This window comes from Pseudonaja textilis, chromosome 2, assembly GCF_049901715.1.
Source record: "Pseudonaja textilis isolate UNSWEBS1 chromosome 2, rPseTex1.2, whole genome shotgun sequence".
NCBI classification, from domain to species: Eukaryota; Metazoa; Chordata; class Lepidosauria; order Squamata; family Elapidae; genus Pseudonaja; species Pseudonaja textilis.
Genome location: NC_141991.1, coordinates 122,083,802 through 122,102,809, shown reverse-complemented (window position 1 = coordinate 122,102,809; position 19,008 = coordinate 122,083,802). Strand labels below are relative to the sequence as shown.

At 41.1% G+C, this 19,008-nt stretch overlaps 1 protein-coding gene across 1 annotated transcript in view; it reads left to right on the top strand.

The window, feature by feature from the left end:
• Positions 1 to 19,008, top strand: part of LOC113443188 (integrin alpha-7) — a 76,242-nt gene that overhangs the window by 15,515 nt on the left and 41,719 nt on the right.

Below are 19,008 nucleotides of genomic sequence, written 5' to 3'. Positions count from 1 at the left end.
TCGAACTGTGAGATGGGTGGTGTATACTGAAAAATGTAATAAATAAATAATAAAAGAAATTGCCTTGGAAAGGTAGGCTATGAACTGCTCCGGCTAATTCTGGAATCTAAATAATATTGTATTACAGACAGCTTCTTCTTGGGCTTTCACAATTTCTTCAAGAGTAACTGCTTGAAGCTATCCAGGGACACATGATCACCTTTTGCAACTTTTTGAAAAACAAAATCGATGGGAAAGGCAGATTCACTGAACAACTGTGTTACTAACATAACTTCAGTGATTCACTTAATAACTTTGGCAAGAAAGGTTGTAAAATGGGGCAAAATTCACTTAACCACTGTCTCACTTAGCAACATAATTTTGGGGTTTAATTGTGCTCATAAGTCGAGCACTACCTGCAGTTGTCTTGCTAGTACTCAACATTATAGCCTAAGGGTAGAAAGATCCAGGTTCTTTAACACAAGGTTACCATGTCATTCTTGGATGTATTTGATAGCTCTAAATCTCATTTCTTCATCTGTACATGGAAATATTTATGATTCAGTGGAAGGATTTGAAAGACAAATGTAGACGGGAAAGTACTTTGCAGACTAACATGTCCTATGAATGACGGATAATTAGGGAAGACAATATTTATAAATGTTGAACTCACTGGATTTTACAGATAGTTCCCAGATAAACTCATATGATAGCAGTTAAAAGCCTGCCAAGCTTCTGAAACAGCACCACATGCCTCAGGGCCATAGACCGTCCATCTTTTCTCACCATTAGTCATGCTGGTTAGATCTGTTGGGTGTCAAAGTTCAGCAGTATCTGCAAAAGTCCCATGGTAAGTGCTAGAAAAGAAATGATTATCTCGCCTGGTCCTTGGACAGGGGTGGGATTCAATATTTTTAACAACTGGTTCTGTGGGTGTGGCTTAATTGGTGGGCGTGGCTTGGTGGTCATGTGACTGGGTGGACATGGCTTGGTGGTCATGTTATTGGCTGGGCGTGGCCAACTCAATGTCACTCACATCTCGGCACCATCTCCTCGCCTGGCCTCTCATGACTGTGGGGATGCTGCAACAGTCGTAAGTGTGAAAAAGGGTCATGAGTCACTTTCTTCAATGTCATTGTAACTTTGAATGGTCACTCCACACAAGCAAAGTACCAGCAAAGGATGAAAAAATAACTCCAGAGACGTTCCTGAGACAGGAAGTCTAGTCCTGCCAAGAATGTAATAAGTGTTAACGGAAATGCAGTTTCTGTAAGCAACACCAGAATGTTTCCTTCCTGCCTTCCTTACAGGATTAGGCCAGTAATTTCTTCTAACAACTGGTTCTCCGAACTGCTTAGAATGTTAACAACCGGTTCTAGCGAATAGGTGCGAACTGGTAGAATCCCACCTCTGTCCTTGGATCATGATTGTAAAAGAGAGTATCTATATTTTGTGGATGATATATGATGCCCCCTTCAACCCAACTGTGATAGACTTAGACTTAGAATAACTTTATTGTCACTTTGAATGTACCCTAATCGGTATACATTAAAATGAAATTTTGTTGCACTCAGCTCTCAAAGGGTCTCCACCTCTAATATATACTACATAAACATGATAAAATAAATAAATATAAAATTATGCATATACCAACATAAATAACATAGAGAAACAACACAGTCTAGTTCCCATTAATAACATAACTTCCCATTGTTTAATCTATGCTGGGATTATGAGCAACTGCAACAGAAACAATGTTAAAACTGAGTTGTTCTGAAGTACTTTGATTTTTAAATAAGAGGAATCAAGCTGTGGGTTGTACAAACGCAATTTTTCTTGCCAAAGTACTGAGAAACTGCAGACACAGCATGTTTACATCACTTTACCTGACATGCTTGTTATAACAAGACACTATAACAAATTATAGCTTCCTTTCTTTTCATACTCTCGAGTTTAGATTCAAGCATAAGAAGAGCCATCTAATCCAGCATCCTATTCCCAACTAGCGAAGCAAATGCTTATGAGTTTAATAAGCTGGCCATAATAGCACTTTTTGCATAGTTAGAAGGCATTAGAAACTCTGCAGCAACTCACAGATACAACAAAACAGGGACCATGGCATGCAGCAGGGGACTCCAACTTTGGCAACTTTATGACTTGGGGACTTCAACTCCCAGGAACTCTGGGAGTTGAAGTCCCCAAGTCTTAAAGTTGCCAAGATTGGAGACTGCTGGCATGGAGCGGAGTTGTTAACACAACAAACCTACGCTCTGTGTTTTGAAGATGCTTGGAAGTTCCCCCAAAGTACAGCATAATTTTGGGAATGAGTCCTCGTCTTTTCCTCCAGTTCCAAAGACCTCACATGTGTAGCAAAAGCTACATTTTCCCTGAACCCTTTTCCCTGCTCCATCCTTCTGTGTAGGTGGTGTTACATTTTTGTGGCAGACTAAGCAGCTTGTATTGTAACATGAAAGCCACAAGCGAAACAATTCTTTCCTTGAGGTTAATCTGGGGGCAAGACGAAGGACTAGCCCTGTTCTCAGGTGAGTTTCACAGGTATAGCATGAAACCGAATGCAAGACTCTATTCTGGTGGTGCTAGTCTAAGGACAATGGTCTGAACATTCAGACTAAACTTTGCTGCACAAAAGTAATCTGGCCAAAATCTGGACTATTTGGTAAATAATCTGGTCTATAGCAAAAAGGTTTCAGAAAGCTGACTAGAGCAAGGGCATCATATTTACTGGCACATATATTCTGACAGTATACAGGTAGTCCTCAACTTATAACAGTTCATTTAGTGATTGTTCAAAGTTACAACAGCCTTGAAAAAAAAGTGATTTATGACTGTTTTTCACACTTACGACTATTGCGGTATTCCCATGGTCACGTGATCAAAATTCAGACACTTGGCAACTGACTCATGACAGTCACAGCATCCTGGGATCATGTGTTCCCCTTTTGTAGCCTTCTGGCAAGCAAAGTCAATGGAGCAGCCAGATTCACTTAACAATGTTCCTAATTTAATGACTGCAGTGCTTCACTTAGCAACAACTGTGGCAAGAAAAATTGTAAAATGGGATAAAACTCATTTAACAAATGTTTCACTTAACAAGAGAAATTTTGGGCTCAGTTGTGATTCTAAGTCAAAGGCTACCTGTATAAAGTATCTGTAAAGGCATTACTGAATATAATATTATATTGTAGTGTAGACTCTTATGTCTTGCAATTTGATTTTTAAAAAATGTTTGACTAAAACTTTGGACACACTGCAATCTTAGCAAAAAAAATTTATGTTTGCTAGGATTGCAGAAGCTGGTAAAAGTTACTTTGGAGGCTTTATCTGATCTGCGGGTTATTGATTGATTGATTAAAATTACATGTTGCCCGTCTTGCCTACTCATCACTGACTGTCAAAGAAAACCCCAAATGAAGATCCGGATAGTTTCTAGGGGAATTGTGAACTCCCTCTTGCTCTCTTCTTCATTTGAAGAAGCCAGTGAACGAACAAATTCTGCATTCCATTCCCCCATCACCACCCACAAATGTATTACAAGACAGTTACACACCTAATTGTGTTAAAGGCCAGCGGCAACTTCCCCCTTTTCACTGAATTCTATGATTCTCTGAGCTCTTCGGTCCTTTGAGAGCCTTAATGTATGCGGAGAACACAAGCTCTCTTTTTTCCTGACTGATCTCATGCTTTCATTTCAATTCATGGATTAAATTGTTTCTTTTTGGCCTTGGATGAGCTTGGGAAAATTTCAGATAATGTAAGTCCACTCCCCCCACCCCCAACTTTTCTCCCCGAACACATCCATGAGAGGATTTTTTTTCCAGTTTGAAAGCGGCTGCAGATCTCTCCATTCCCACAAGGTCGGTGGTGTTGGGAGAGCTGAACTGATTGATTTCTGGCTCAGCTGCTGTGTGTAGCCAAAATGAGACCTGCTGCAGATGGGGGATGTGTAGGGTTGGTTTGGTTGCTGGTATATTGAGATGCTGTATCTCCCTTTTTCCATCGGAAGACATTCTTACCTCACGTCTTCTCTCAGTTCTTTATGCCCTGCAGTGAAACACTAGCTTTACACTAGCTTTACACATTTGCAATTTTCCTTCAAGCCCAAATGAAATGTACCAGGATTAGAAAACAAAACCACCTTCGGATGGTGGAAATAAAATAGTCAAACCAGGTGGCTTTGAAAACAAGCTCAACCTAACGACATGACATTATTATTTTCCTCCAAGCTTTCTTTTATTTCAGTCAGCTGGTTTAGGAAGTAAAAATGCTTTTTCGCTTTTTCTTCTATTTAGCCTTTCTTCTACTATAAAACACCCAAAGGTCTGCAACAGATACTGATCTATCCGCCTTTGCTCAAAATGATGAAAGATGAGTTTTTTTCTCTTCAGAACTTCACTGTTAGCTTGCTCTTCTTCTATGATACACACCAGTAGAATTTCTAGATAATTGCCTTTCCCTCTGTAGTTGCTACTCCATGCAGAGAAAAATAGCTGTGATACATAAGGTTGCAGTGAGTTATTATCCACATACAGGGTTTATAATCTATATATTCTTGGTTTCCTATTTTGGAATTATTTTTAATAATTAATGAAAAAACATTTAAAATAAATTTAAAAACACACACAATAGTATTGTACATTGGGAGGGCGGAATGAGTATTTCACAATGATGCTGTTCACTAAAGCCCCATTTAAAAATGGCATATTTAAATCCATAAAACTGCTGAAAGTATAACAGTACAACATCACCGTATGCCACACACTGAAGTACAAAATCACCAGAAATGAGGAGCCACTAGCACAAATGTAGCCAAAAGCCTGAATAATGAATAAAAGCTGATAATACTTTGCATTCCCTGGAACTAAATTCTACATTTATAGTGTTTGTATCAAAATGTCCTCTTTTGGGTCAGCTAGAAAAGTCAAATCAAACTTATGACAAATTCTTAGACAGATCTGTGCAGTTGTGTTGATAACATGCTGCTGCTAAATGTCTATGGGGATTCTCAGTCATTCAGGTCATACCGTAGTTGTCCCAAAGGTATTTTTTTTCAAGAGGCAACTGGACTTTCTGTTTTTTCTTCGAAGACGTTTCACTTCTTATTCAAGAAGCTTCTTCAGTTCTTGGGTAAGAAGCAAAACGTCTTCAAAGAAAAGGAAGTCCAGTTGCCTCTTGTAAAAGCACCTTTGGGGCAACATGATACTGCCTTCTTATTTATTTTTATTTATTTATTTGTTTTATTTATTTGTCAAAAGCTTACAATATAACAAAACCAAGAATAAACATAAGTTTAAATACAGGAAATAGGAACTAATAGTTGGGGACAATAGGACAAGGATGGTAGGCACAATTGTGCGCTATATACACCCTTTTCTTCCAAGGTGCCTTTCAGCTTCCTAGTTTATCCGTAGTCTTAGTGGTTTCTGGCAATTTCCCCTTCAAATGCTAATCATACTTAGCTTCTCAGCCCTGGAAAGGTTTGCCAAGTGCTACCATAATGCAGGGCTTTCAAGAAGGCACCCCAATTGGTGGGCAAGGCGTATCAACGATCATATGCCTGTCAGATGCGGCATGGGGCAAGTACTGAATTTCACTGCAACAATCCCAGCTGTTTCCAACTGATCGTTACAAGTTTGCACAGTAACTATTTTTTTCTTCCACCGTTAAAAAAAATCAACAGTGAAAAACAACTGGATACTACAAAATGCAGTAACTCAAATTGCAACTCTAAGTCAGATCATCCCTGGTCAGACTAAACAAACAACACACCCAGACGCAATAGTACAAAATCTCTAGATCTACTTATAGGAAGTGGATTTTTCCTGCCGAAGAAAAATAGTTTAGAAAAATCTTGATCAAGTCACCCGGACAGGGTTTATGGTTTAAGAGTGACCTCCCATTTGCCAAAAGACATTTGCTTTGAAAGAGCTTCCTCGGCCTCCAAGCAGCAGGCAAGAGTCAAGGCCAGACCTTCTGAAGAAGATTCAGGGAGATATAGCTTAAAACATCTGGTGGAGAACAGCTGGGAAGGCTGCTCTATCTCAGACCTGTTGGCAATGCTCCTTTTGCTCAGACAACTTGCAAATTTCCAGGGCCTCTTATGGCTTTGGGCCAGTGGTGGGATTCACATTCTTTTACTATTGGTTCTGTGGGCGTGGCTTGGTGGGCGTGTTGTGGCTTGGTGGGTGGGGCAGGGGAAGGATACTGCAAAATTGCCATTCCCTCCCCACCCCACTAACCTGCTTTCCAGCTCCGTTCTCCTGTGCAGGGCAACAAAAGAAGACCCAGCCAATCAACTGGGACCCGGGAGGCAGAGAATAGATGAGAACGAGGTCAGCCAGAGGTGGCAGAACTGGTCAGAACCTGCTGAGTACCACCTCTGCTTTGGGCTCCCATCTCATATTTTAGCCACACTTTTTCTCTGATATGATTGATGATGAGTTTTTGATCCCACCATATGTTTTCACAGAGTATTAGGCTCTTCATGTACATTCCTATTCCAGGTAGTCCTTGACTTACAACCATTCGTTTAGTGAGCCAAGTTACAAAGGCACTGAAAAAAACTGACTTCTGACCGTTTTTTACATGGTCATGTGATCAAAATTTGGATGCCAGGCAACTGGCATGTATATACAGATAGTCCTTAACTTATGACCTCCAATTGAGTCCAAAATCTATGTTGCTGAGTGAGAAATTTCTTAAATGAGTTTTCCCCATTTTACGAATTTTCCTGCCACATTTGTTAAGTGAATCACTGCAGTTGTTCAATTAGTAACACGATTGTTAAGTGATTCTGCATTCCGTGCTGACTTTGCTTGGCAGAAGGTTGCAAAAGGAGATCTCATGAGACAGTGGCCAAGCATCCATTATTTTGGTCATATGACCATGGGGATGCTGCAATGGTCATAAGTGTGAAAAATGTTCATAAGTCATTTTTTTCACTGCCATTGTAACTTCAAACGGTCACTAAGTGAACTGTTACAAGTCAAGGACTATCTGTAAGACAATTACAGTGTCCCGAGATCATATGATTACTTTTTGCAATCTTCTGACAAGCAAAATCAATGGGGAGGCCAGGTCCACTTAACAACCAGGTTACTAACTTAACAACCACAGTGATTCACTGAACAATTGTGGCAGGAAAAGTGGTAAAATGGTGCAAAACTCACTTAACAACTGTTTTGCTCAGCGATAGAAATTTTGGGCTCAGTTGTGGTTGTAACTTTAAGGACTCCTTATATTGTTGTAGCTTGGATGTTTTCTTCCACAGTTACAATATGCCTCCAAGTTATCTATATCCATGTGTAATTATCAGTGAGATAAACACATTGCAGGTGATCTTGTGTAAGGCATATTTACTTTAATTTATATTGTTCAGCTTGGTAGCTGTAAAAAGATTTATTCTACACCCAAGCAATTAAGTGTTTCTTCAGTGTTATATCTAACAGGGCAATCAAGGGATGCAAATGTATAGGAAGAAAGGAGAAAAAAAGAAATTAAACTTCTCCTTTCCACATTATTTGACTTATCCTGGTAAACAATACCAGATAATATATTTTGCCTCAGAAGATCCCAGGTTCAGTTTCCAGCCTTTTTTTTTTCTGGGCTGGAAAAAAACTATGTTTGAGGTCCCAGAAAGTCAGTGTCAGCTAGCCTTACACATCACACTAAACAACAATTAGACCGCAATATGTTTTGGCATGATATGTAAATGCAACTAGTATTGCTAATACTAAATTACAGTAATTATCTGATTTAGTATAGCAAATCCATGTGTGGAATTCACATTCATTTGAAGTTACAGATGTTTTTAATGGGAGATTTGTTATGGATCCCTTCCATCAAATTCATTTTAATCCCCAAAACTTTGATATTCGTACAGCCCTAGAAATCAGGGATGAGAGAGAGACTTTGGAAAATGCTTTTCTGCTCCAGCCTCTATAATTTTGGTGCAGAAACATTATCATTGGGGGTATAAAAACCACTGGTTGTAGTCCAAAAGTTTGCTATAGCAATGCCACCATTGTATCTCCTTGCCAACCCAATTCAAGGTGATTAGTAAGAACATTGCCCTTATTGTGTGAAGAGCGATTCCAGTGTCATTTCTGTAATCCTGTTCCCTAGGATCGTAAAAAGTTTTATTCTCATCCACTGACCTTCCAAGGCTTCTTCAGATATTACAATCCCTCTACACAGAATGCTCATCGGTGCAAGATAATGCATGGCAGTTTATCTAAAATACACTTTACCTCTTTCATTATATATTTGCCCCATTATAAGTCTTGGCAGGCCACTACCAGCTGTAGTTTCTCAGAAAAAGATGCTCGAATCATAATCACATGTAAATGTCTGTAGACCCCTGCTCCCTATTTTTTCCCATACTGTATTTTTTTTTCTTCTGTGTGAGAAAGTTCTGAGGGCGAGATCAATGTTATTTCTGACTCAGCTTCTCTGCCAAAGGCCTAATAGTCCTGAAAGAGACTGTAGAGAATAAATGGAGGTAATGATGAATATTTATAGCACAACTGCTAGAGCCACTGGTTGCACCCAGAATTACTAATGGAACGTTTAAGCAGTGACATCAGAAGTCCAGTTCTCCTTTCTCTCCCTTCCTCCCAAGCTCCACTTAGCTCCAGATGCTCTACTCTGGCCTTCATTGAGAGTCTCTAGGGTTGTGTGTGTGTGAAATAATATCTCCTATCTGAAGAACCTGGGAAGCGGCTGCTTCCTTCCCTTCTTCACTATATTTCCCTCCCGGGGAACTGCCAGGCCCACCCCCCTCACTCAACTCAATTATGTAAAGGCAGCTGAAATCAATAATCTAAATGGAGATGGGAATTCTTTCATTCCAGGCCATAATAAGACCTCTGGGTATGTGACAGATAAATAAAATCCTTATGCTGATTTTAAAGTGGACTCTAAATGTAATGCAGCGTGTAAGAGAGCAACACAAGAGGGGTGTGAGAAAAACAAACATTGTGGATTATGTTATATTTTACTGTTCATGATTTACCACTCTGGACAGTTTGTACTTTTATACTTTAGCCTGGAAAGGTGAAAGAGTCCTTTTCCTTCCCATCCTAATACGTGCTAGTAGTGCATTTATGAGTACTTTAGCTGCCAGTTATAGAAAGCCCCGTCCAGTTTATACAATTAATGAAGATAATATAAACACACACACATAAACCAGCACATTTATAATCCTAGATGGAAGATTCTCTACAAAAGAGCAGTATGTAACTGTGCATCTATATTTACAGGAATTTGGAATTGTTTATTCTGGGATAAATCCAGCCATGACAAATACAGCAAATAGTCTCACAAACTACAAACCTCTTACATTTCTTCCTTTAGTACAGGAGAGTGTGTACAATTCCTTTACTCTCCCAGCTGAGCACACAATCTGCTTGATGCAACCAGTTTGAAGTATCCAGGTGCCTAAAGTGGCCTTTCTTTATCCCTAATAACTGGATAACTTCACAGAAAAGAAAAGGTATCCTTTGGGTCCCCCGCACCCCCAAATACATCAGTAGTGATGCAAGTTAGGCCAATAAGAGTCTGTCTGGCTATCTAGCACGAGATTGGTCTCTAGGACGGCAGTTATATTGCTGCACTAAGAGAAAAGAGAAACATCATATAGGGAATTTATTCCAATTTGTATGTGAAAAAAATACCCAATACTTAAGTGGGGCATCAGTTAAATATCTGAAATGACTGACACTGATTCTTTAAAAGTTTCTGGCCCGCTATGTAATTCCTGGGGATTGATCCTGAAATCTTCTACAGTACATGTAAAACGTCTGTTCTGTTCCTGAGGAAACATTTTTGTCTACCTCCTACAGATCAAATGAGTAGTGCTGGAAATTTCTTTCCTATTACACATTTTGCATCTCCCAATTGTCAGTTGAAGGAGAGCTTGATCACCGGGTGCTCATGTAGAACCTACATTCTTAAGGGAAGAGGCTTTTGTGTGTAGGAATTTAATTTTGTGATTCCTGAGTGGAGATGCCTGGCGGACTCCTTTTGAAAAGGAGACAAGGGAACGTTCAGCAGAACAGACGCAAATTTTCCTCAGTTAGTTTTGGGGTTTGTCACTTCTTTGAGGTCCAAAGGAACACCTGTCAATCAACAACTGAATCAGAGAAGGTGGCATACTTGGCCGGTGCCCACAATCTACTCATTATGACTCAGAGGCTGAGCTGGTGGTTGTGGAAGGAATGTACTGAAAGGGCACCTTGGTATTCCCAGTTCTATGTGTAAGTTCTTTGTTGGTTGGCTGTCAGAGTCAGTCAGGCACCCACAGAGATTCCAGGATGGTGTTTGCTGGCTTCCTGGCAGGACTCTGATTCTGGCAGTAGAAGGGACTGTTGTCCAGTCTCCTGCCCACACTGCTGTGAACCTTCTGCCCGTACTGCCACTCCAACACTAGCTTCAGCCAGGCAATGTGTGAAAGGCTAGGACTGTGAGAGCCTTGGAAGTAGGCAGAAGAAGAAGAACTTGCCAGCTGCTTCTACAAGCACATCTCAAAAGCCTTCAGGGAATACTGTTCCTTCCTTTTAGGCTTAAGCTGCTTCTGGCCTTCTCACCTGGATCAGTGTTGTCACCCAGCCCTCCAAGCTTCTGCCTACCAGCTTATCCTCTCTTCTCGCCGTGGGGTTGCAGTACTGGTATCAAACAGGGGCTTTGGCATTTTCCCTTCCTGCAAGAATGCTGTCCTTACTACAGCAGCTTGGAGGGGAACCAAGGTCTCCTGGTGTTGATGTCCATGTGTGCATTTCGGTTACGTGGATCAGACAGCAATCATTACATAATTCTTCCCTGTTATATCTGATCCCCACCTTCCTGCCCATCCCAAGACATTCTCCGCATTCTTCATCCTTGAATGGGTCTGCACAGACTTCAAGCAAGGGATTGAAGACGAAACAAGAACGTGGCATAAATAAATAATTTCTCCTTTACTAAGACCTGCTCTGCAGAGGGATCCAGCAGGCCTCGGAGATTGGAACTGAGCTCCTCCTCTGTCATCTCTTGTATCAGACTGTTCAGCTGTTCATAAAAATTGCAATTTTTCTGCATGATCAGCTTCACGTATACTATGAATTCTCCTCTGATTCTTTGGCCTGTAATAGTCCATTGAATACTCAACCGGGTACAAATGCTCCCTTGCTTTCTTATCTGACACAGTGCCCTACCTGGAGAATTACACGTGACCGAGCCTCGTCTGTGGTGTGCTTAATAGAGTGATACCTATAAGGCCTTTGTCATCCTTTTGGGTCAGAAGCAAGAGAGACGTGCTGGGAAACAAGTGTAAATCTCCCTATTCAGGGATTAAACCATGCTGCCTCCTTAACTTTTGGGGATAGAACAGAACGGTGCCTTCCAACTCTGTCTCATTTGTTCACTGGAAAGCTGGTGCCTGGAGAAGCCAGAGCTGAGCAAAGAAGCACTCAAAATTCTTATCGTGTCTCTGGTTATTTTGGATCGTCCTTGTGCTTGTTGTTCCAAGCAGTTATTTGTGGCAGAGGCTCCTGTATTCTGTCTTGTTCACTCGTTTGTGACCTTTTCGAGAAGGACAGTACTTTTTTATAGAGTTGCTACCAGAATTAGGCAAGACTCAGAGCAGGATGGTGGGGTTCAGATATTTGAGGGGGTGGGGGGAATCCTGGTAGAAGAGACCCCCTGTTTTGGTATGTGAAGTAAGACATCCAAAGGGTGATTCTCCACTTTAAATCACACACCATGATAATGTGCTGCTTTTCATGGTACTATCATATCGTAATCTGTCTACTGCCCGGCTGTCAAACATCCTAAGTACGATTACTATAATTATTACTAATAGTTTCTGCAATAGGCTATGAGGAGGATTGACTTGTTTTAGAAGCGGATGAATGACATATTGATCTCGATGTTAATTATTTCGTTTCATTTTTTCTTGGAAGGAAAGAAAGAATCTGGATGTGGGAACTCTGGGAAGGATAAAAGTATTTGGAGTTTCTGGTGTGGATCTTGGATACGCTCTTCCCCGGGGAGATAAAACTTACTCAGGGCTTCAGTAATAGTAACTTCGTGCCCCTGCCTTGTCCAATCACTGATGATACTCAGAGGAACATGCACACATACAGAGGATCTTGCATGAATATTTCTGGCACTCCTCCTTTTTTGGACATGCTGGGTGCTGAGTTATTTTGAGTGAATTCCTGTTTATTTTTACCATCTCTCTCTTTCCTCCCCCCACTCTCCCCCCACCCCCTCTTTCTTCCACTCGTCCACATGGCCTAGCTTTCCTGCTGCTAACTATCCTCTTCCCGGACCCTGATCTATAGTGTGAGGATGAAGTAGAAATTCCTTGCAGAAAATGCTTCAAGGACTCCAGGATTGGCTGGAGGTAGGGACTTCCTTCTCCAACCAATCAGGAAAAGCAAAACGCCCACAGCTCAGGCAGTCATAAAAGGCAATAAAGAGGGACAAGGAAACAGTGTAATCCAACAGCTATGTAGTAGGGTCCCTTACAATGCAACGGCCAAATCCGTACTTTCTCCAGGTATGCAGTTGTGTGGAGAGCTAAGTCCATCTGAAAGGATTTAAAAAACAAACAAACCATGGATCAAATAGTTGAGTTTGCATGTAACCATTTCTAATTAAATAGGAAATTCAGTGTATTTCCAAGATAAGGTCAATTTCCTTCATACCGAGTTGGATTCTAGATGATGACTTCATGGACTTTTTTAGCAATAAGGCCAAAATGACTTATTGTAGCCTTCCTTTGGATGCTCTTCAATTACTCTACAGTTTTGAGTTTTCTTGGTGGTTCGATCCAAGTACTAATTAGCCCTGATCCTGCTCAGCCTCTTTTAGATCACCCAAAGCCTGCTAGCTGCTGCCTCCTGCAGTGATGCTTTCAAAATACCCATTTATTAATTCTGTTTGCCCAGCCTTGCCCTTAACATGCATTTTTCTTCAGTCATTTGATATCCACACCTTGTCATGCATTTCTGAGCAGAAGGTATATTTTGGGGGGTGTCTTTCGGTCTCTAACTCTGCTCCCATGAGCGAGCGGAGAAGAATTCATGATAGCCATTGTAGGTACAGGAGAAAATCCTTTAGAAATTATAAAGTCTACTTGCATGGAATTGCCAGCTAATGGTTATTGACTATCCTTTGTTAACATTGTTAACAGATAGGATTGCCTGATCTTTCCTCGCTAGACCGTCTGGGGTTTAACAAACAACATTTAATGTGCTTGAGAACTCTGCCAAATCCAGATTGGGAATTGGAGCAGAGAGAAAAAATGCAATTTGATGGTAGAAAGTCATTTGAGAGTGGGTAGCTAGAGCTGGCCAAAACTGGAGATGCAGTGAGAAAGGAGAGGACAACTTTCTCTAGTAGCTGCTGGAGTCCTCAAGACAAATGAGAGTATAGAAGTCTTCATAATATCAAAGGAAAGAAGGACAAAAGGAAAGAAAAAAGGGAGGAAGGGAAGATAAGGAAGGAAGGAAGGCAGAGAAAAGCAACAAAGATAATTAGGAGGTTGGAGGCTATAACATATGTAGAATGGATGCAGGAATTGGGAATGTCTAGACTAGTGAAAAGAAGGCCTAGAGGCAATATGATAGCAGTGTTCCGGTATTTGAGGGGCTGCCAAAGAGAAAAGGGGGTCAACCTATTTTCCAAAGCAGCTGAAGGCAGGACAAGAAGAAATGGATGGAAACTAATCAAGGAGAGAAGCAACCTACAACTCAGGAGAAATTTCAATAAACTAGTGGAACAGAAGTTGCCTTCAGAAGTTGTAGGTGCTTCATCACTGGAGGCTTTTAAAAAGAGACTGGATGTCCATTTGTCTGAAATGGTATAGGGTCTCCTGCTTGAGCAGGGGGTTGGACTAGAAGACCTTCAAGGTCCTTTCCAACTCGGTTACTACAAATCAAATGGGAAGAGGAAAGGAAGGAAAGGGAGGAAAAGAAGAAAGGAGATGGAGGAAAGGAAAGAAAGAAAGAGATAAAAGAAAGAAAGAAAGAGGGGGGGAAAGAAAGAAAGAAAAAGAAAGAAAGAAAGAAAGAAAGAAAGAAAGAAAGGGGTGTGCGTAAGAGATGCATATAATACACCCACATACATAATATAGCCATATATTCTCCATGACCAAATTCTAAATACAAACTGATTTAATAGCCATTCTGAATTCCCAGCAAATGAAATATAGTTGAAACAAAGTTTAACATGCTCTAAGGATTTTCAGCACATCATCAAATAGACTTCAGAGCAGGCGCCTCCAATCCCCGGTCTGTGGACTGCACTGGTCTGCAGCCAGCGAACCCGGGCCATGCAAGCAAGCGAAGCCCCATCCACAAGATGTAGGCAGCATGTGAAAACGGGGTCCCTTCTGGTCTGCAGCAAAACCTCTCTCCATGGAACTGGTCCCTGGTGCCCAAAAGGTTGGCAGGCGTTGCTTTAGAGAATTTCTGGGAAAGGCTAACCCCATCTCCTCTCCTTGAAGCTCCAGTTTGTAGGGGCAATCAATGATGCCTTCTTCCAAATAGATTGCTGATGATAGAAGAAATTGTGCAGGATAGCTTTTTATAATAGGGCATGTCGTTGGATGAGATGTATACTTCTGTTAATTCTTGAAGTCCACCTGTTTTTTTTTTTAAGGGGGAACGGACATTAGTTGAATGGTTCTCCTGAATTTAATAGAACAGTTCCAATCTCCAGCCAAGTTCCAAAGGCTTTATGTAGCTGGCCTACATCTTCATGTAACTGTATCACTGCTCTGATTCAGCTTTCATCCTCTCTGGAGAAGACAATAAAACCCCATAAAGGATCTTCTGCAATCTGGTCCCCTCTAGGGATATTGGTACTACAATTTGCAGAGTTGTACGAAACTCCATTTGGATGGTATCAACTGTGGAAAAATATGGTTTAAACAGCCCCAGAAAAGGACATTGTATTCAGGAGTTATTTATATTTCTGTTCTGCAATCGGTCCTTGAAATGTAAGCAGGATATTGGTTTCCCCATGTCCCTAAAACCCCGCTGTCCCTAAAGCTATTCCCTCCACAACATACCACACACAGAGAGACTCTGCTTGCATTGCTGCTGGAACTCTGACAGAAGAACCAGGACAGCTTCCCCTGTATCTCATTTTCCTTCTCACCGAGGAAGAAAGAGACACAGGCAAACCAGGTGCCACCCAGTGTGTTCCCCAATAAGCCTCCCCCTGCTGGGAGACTCAAGGCAGAGCTGTTCAGCTGGCCTTGGAGGAGAAGATATATGTTAGAAGAAGCAGTGGGTCTTGTTAAACTGGCGAAGATGACTCTCCATATCCTCTTCCACAAAACAGTTGGTGAGGTCTGTAGTGGGACTCCATTGATATCACAAGGTGATGTCACTTAGCCTGGAATCCACCCCAATGCACATGGAGGGATTGAATCTGAGGCTTTGGTGAAACTTAATCTGTTCCTCTGTCTTCTTCTTTTCTGGACAAAAGCCATTTTTAGTCTGTCCAACAACATAGCTCAGCTTTAAAGGAATCTCAAGCCTACTTCTGCTTCCTCCCGATCTACGAAGACTCTACTATTCCCTTGATAAGCTCTTCTTAAGCACTCAGGCCTGCTTTTAGCTCAAATGTAAGCTTTTGGAGATGGCCTTTGCTCAGGAGAATTTGTGGAAACATTTCACGCTTTGTTTTTCCAGCAAGAAAATATTGAATGGGGAATTTATTGAGCTTGTCTTGTCAGTACTATGAGAAAACTTGATCAAGAAAGCAACTCCTCAGGAAGATCTATTTATACTTGATTGAGATCAGTTGTAGTAACAGAATTTTGTGTCTGCTTGATTTACCTTTCCTGCTTCTAGCATCTTACCATACCCCATTAGGCCATTGTTTTGGAGATATTTCCTTACCTAAACAGGATGATTAAAGGCAAAAACGTGAAAAGGGAGTGAAAGCAACATCTAACTTCTGGCTGGGTTCCTTTCTCTTCCTTTCCCTTCTTCCCTTCCCTTCCCTCCCCTTCCCAGCAATCAGGTAAGTGGATGCTGCTGGGTGGGGGAGGGAGGTAGGGATTGTTAGACTGGCTGGGAAACTGTCACGAACATTGTAAATGAAGATCACATGACCGTAGCAGAAGCACAGCAGCAGCCAGTAATTGAAGCAGCCATAACTTTCTCAAATTTCAATATCTCAGGAGTCATGGGTCCTGGATTTTAGGCCATTTGAGGTACCTTAGTTCAAAACTTGTTGCCTATCATGCACTGTTTTCACCTAGTTAAAGGTCATGATAAGGAGAATTTTAGTAGCATATAAATTGAATCAGGGAGGAGCCAGCTGGAATCTCTTTCTAATACTATTCTCTTTCCTAGAGTTTCCTTCTGCTGCTGTTGTTTTTATAATGGCTTCTGAATATTTTCCTACAAGTCCATGTCACTGCACATCTGGATTTTTCCTTCCTTTGCTTTTTAGCTGAGGTTTAACTAGTGTTCTGAATTTTGTCTAGTGTGAAATATAATTGGAATCGCTGGTTGAAAAGCTACCTGATAAACTTAATTCCACCCTAACTTTTTCTATTTTAAAAAAGAGATGATTCTTTCTTCATCAGCATGAGACACATAAGAAACAGAGAAAACCACTTACTGGGAAATCAGTTTGTCAGAGTCTGAGAAAAGGGGAGAATCGTGTTCCTTTGTGAAGAAATTGGCAGCCAGACACTTTCCATTAAATTCTTGTAACTTCATTGTCATGACTTCTAGCAATTTCCTCTCTTCCAGGAAATCAGTATTTTAGCTAAACATTTGTTTTTGTTTCCCTTTGGTTAATTGTCTGCACTCTGAAAGCATATTTAATATTGGATATTTCTGTGTCTTTGAAATTCCTCATTTTGCTTTGAATTTTCCTGAAGGTGTGTCTTGCTTGTTGTATCTCTTGGTTTGATGTCATGTGAGAAAGTTAGGCCAGTTTTTCCATCTGTTCTTTGAGTGTTATTCTTAATTAGCCATCCAGATTTAAGAGTGTTCTTGCAGAACAGGGCGATTCTTGATCGTCCCAATAGTGGTTTTTGCAAGCAGAGTTATCTTTTACAGATGAGAAGGAAAGTTGGGATATATTGTGTGTTTAGGGTTATTGAATTGATTCAGGACTGAGGTGGGCTTTGTAGGGAGATTTCTCAGTTTATATTTTACCCAAAAGCTTGTGCAAAACCTACCATCTGTGTGAAAGAGAGAACTCTTGGTCCCCGGATAACACCTGCTAGCTTGTGAAAGGCAATATGTCAGAAAGGAGAGGGAGAGCGACAAAAAACAAGGTTTGGCTCAGAATCTTATCTAAGTTTGCAAACCATTGATAATAAAATACATTTACAAAACCAGCTACAACTTCTGTCCACTTGCCTCTATTGTGAATGGTCAATTTAGCCAGCAGCACTATAGAGGGGGGTGGGGAAGAGAGTTCTGTGGGTTTGCTCTTTTCACAGAGAACAAGTTTGAGATTTTTCTGAGATTTGTGGGCATTTCTGTGTGGTACGTGCATAACTGTGCAAGGAAAGCTAAAGCTGGTTTTATTGTTTCTCCTCTTGGGATTTCTGCAAAACTCCTGTGATTCTAGAGATATCTGCATATTCTCTAAAATGTGCATGAAATAAGGACTAGAGAGATTTTGTTTCGGATCTCAGAATCTAAAGATCTCTATTCCTATATCACCTGCTGTTGAGCAATAATGCTTCTTATGAAGATTGGACTGCCATTTGTCAGAAATGGTGTAGGGTCTCCCGCTTGGGCAGGGGGGTTGGACTAGATGACCTACAAGGTCCCTTCCAACTCTGATTATCTGTATCTGTATCTAAGATTTTACCTGCAAGGTCAATACAAAGGCTCTAGCCAAGCATACATAATCAGCTGGCATCCTCCGTGGCATTTGTCCAAAATGGCATTGCAACCAGTCAGGGTTAGGGAAAACAAAAGACAAAGTCTAAAATTGACAAAATTTGTGATAGTTTCATTTCCGGTCTTGCAACCCATTTTAACTGGTGTGCTTTGCATTTCATGTAGAAATGTTGGGAACAGGAGAGGAAATTTGCTTTGAGCAAAGAAAATCAAAGTGCATGATTAGAGCTAATGTGTTGGTTCAGTGTGTCAGGCCTGTCCGATTACCCACTCCCTAGGGAAGTGACTTATCCCTGTGTGGCAACAGCTGCATCATCATCCATGTCTTGGTAAAAGAAGGGCGTGGCCATTTTCAAATCCTCCCACTTGCTGGAAAGGAGACTAGGATGCTATCATTTTCACGCAGGTGGGGGTTGAGGGATGGTTAAACATCTGCAGTGGGCCAAGCAGGTTGAGCCTCACTCTAGAAAGAAATTAGTCACCTAAAAACTTATTTTTGTGTGTGCCAAAAAAAAGGAGCAAAAATGTAGAAGAGAATGGAAAGACAATGGAGCTTGTTTTCTTCTAGAGTTGGCTAAGATTTTGGCTTTGTTTCAGCAGAAATACAGCTGTTTGGGTCAGGAATGCAAGCATGAAATGGGTTGTGGGTTGTTCCAAGTGACAACATGCCCCTCCTTAGGAATCCTGGTTGCTGGAGGGAAAGGACAGCTGTGATGGAGATGCAGGAACAGGTGACATGTGGTCAGGAGCTGAAGTGGGCCCTGCATCTGCTTGCGGCAAAAGAGTATGAATCCTCTTCCCCCACACAACCCCAGCTGTTCATTGCCCCCTTCTCCCTCTATATGTGCTCCTGACAAAAAAATGCCTAGGATAGAATTTATCCTCTCTTTAACTAATTGATCTTTTCAGAACGCACATTAATGTCAGAAGGGGGAATACTCAAGGTCGCAGTGGCTTAGCATCAAGGCGAAAGGAGACCAGCAGCTTTTGCCAGCTCAGCAGAAATCTGGTTCCCAAGTGTGCTGCTCAGCTCTTCTTGATTCCCTCTCTCACATCTTTGTATCCATCACAATAATAATTTCATTTCCTCCTTCTGTACGTCCATTCATTTTTTAAAAACAATCATAATTCAACCTTTCCC